We start from the raw sequence: 1,657 nt of genomic DNA on the forward strand, positions 1-1,657 counted from the left end.
AAATCAGCATCAACTTTAAATCACTGTTGAGCCTAGTCATCAAATCTCGTTGTTGAATTAGGATCTAGAGTCAGACTCCAAGGAGACATTGAATAACGTCTATGCTGGTCTTTCCCTCCCTAATTAGTTCTCATGGATCTCTGAGAATTTTTTTTTTCTCTTCTTTGCACTTATCTCAGTAGTTGTATCATTTGATTTCTGCTTGATTTTAATCCAGTCCGGCACCTCTTTGTGGAGCACTAAATTTCCCCTCAACAGCTATACATTAAACTGTGGTGAGTCCTGAAGGCTCCGCCACCAACAAAATTTCAGCCTTTGTTACTTTGTGCAGCCCATCCATTTTTGGTTCAAGGGCAGCCTAGATACAGATATACCAGTCCAGATACACTCCAGTAATGAATGACACCGATTACCTGGCAGGATGTGTAAAATAAGCCCTTCTGTTCTCTTCCATACCAGCCTGATGGACTCTGATACATCTTCCCTTCAATCGTTAAGTAGGAGTTCATTCACTGAGACGAAGATCTCATCCTAGTCCATGTGTCATGCTAGTGTAGCTCTTTAACTCCATCATTTTCTCCTCAACATCTTCTGGTTTAAAATCAAGAGAACCATCTTACATACAAAAACAATATCTGTTTGAAACCTAAAAGCTCCTATTAATCATTTGTGCATGATCCTGGATTGAGATACTGGTTAGAATTCTGTGTGTGCATATGTGCGTGTGTGTGTGTGTGTGTGTGTACAAGCTCTCTTTGAAGCTTTGAAGGCTAAATATCCAATTCNAAAACAATATCTGTTTGAAACCTAAAAGCTCCTATTAATCATTTGTGCATGATCCTGGATTCAGATTCTGGTTAGAATTCTGTGTGTGCATATGTGCGTGTGTGTGTGTGTGTGTGTACAAGCTCTCTTTGAAGCTTTGAAGGCTAAATATCCAATTCCAAACACAAAAAAGAGACGTTCTCAGTGCATAGCAGGGAACTAACCACATGCAAAACATAGCTCCCAAGAACATGGAGCTTAACGTGTTCTCACCCATTACTTACAACTCAAGAATATTTTCGTTCAAATAGTGGTGAGTTGAGGGGATCTGTGAAGGTGAAGCTTCTTTCTTAGGCATAATTCCTGTTGGCTCCCAGGGATTAGTCAGATTTCTAGAACAATAAACACCCGGGAAAAGAGCAAACTATCCCTTGAGAGCAAACAGAAGAAGGAAGATCATAGAGAGATTATAGTTTATGGGCCAGGCCTAATAGCAGCAATGTGCTGGCCTCATCTTCCCCAAATGGCATTTCTTTTTTTCATTGAGACTATTATGTGCTAGGCTAAAGATAAAATAAGTAAGGCAGAGACAGTCCCTCACTGTGTGGAGTTTCATATATTCATCCATTCACAAGTAATTCATGAGCCCATAGTGCCTACTCTTGAAAAGCAATAATATATTATATTTGTGCTCAAGTTGGAGATATTAAAGAAACATACTATTCAAAAAGTGGTGGAATCAACCTAAATGTCCATCAATGGATGGATGGATTTTTAAAAAAGAAACACCTATGGTATATATACACAACGGAATACTACTCAGCTATAAAGAAAATGATATTCTATAATTTGCAGCAACATGGATGAACTGGAAACCATCATGTTAAGTGAA

General features: G+C 38.7%; 1 long non-coding RNA gene across 1 annotated transcript in view; it reads right to left on the minus strand.

Moving 5' to 3' along the window:
• The window catches only part of LOC103588337, a 10,328-nt gene extending 9,807 nt beyond the window's left edge, over positions 1-521 (minus strand). Inside the window, exon 1 of the long non-coding RNA XR_550304.1 lies at positions 414-521. This is a non-coding gene — a long non-coding RNA (uncharacterized LOC103588337). The remainder of the gene's footprint in view (positions 1-413) is intronic.
• Positions 522-1,657: the final 1,136 nt, after the last annotated feature.

This window comes from Galeopterus variegatus, unplaced genomic scaffold (genome assembly GCF_000696425.1).
Source record: "Galeopterus variegatus unplaced genomic scaffold, G_variegatus-3.0.2 Scaffold555, whole genome shotgun sequence".
In the NCBI taxonomy this organism is placed as follows: Eukaryota; Metazoa; Chordata; class Mammalia; order Dermoptera; family Cynocephalidae; genus Galeopterus; species Galeopterus variegatus.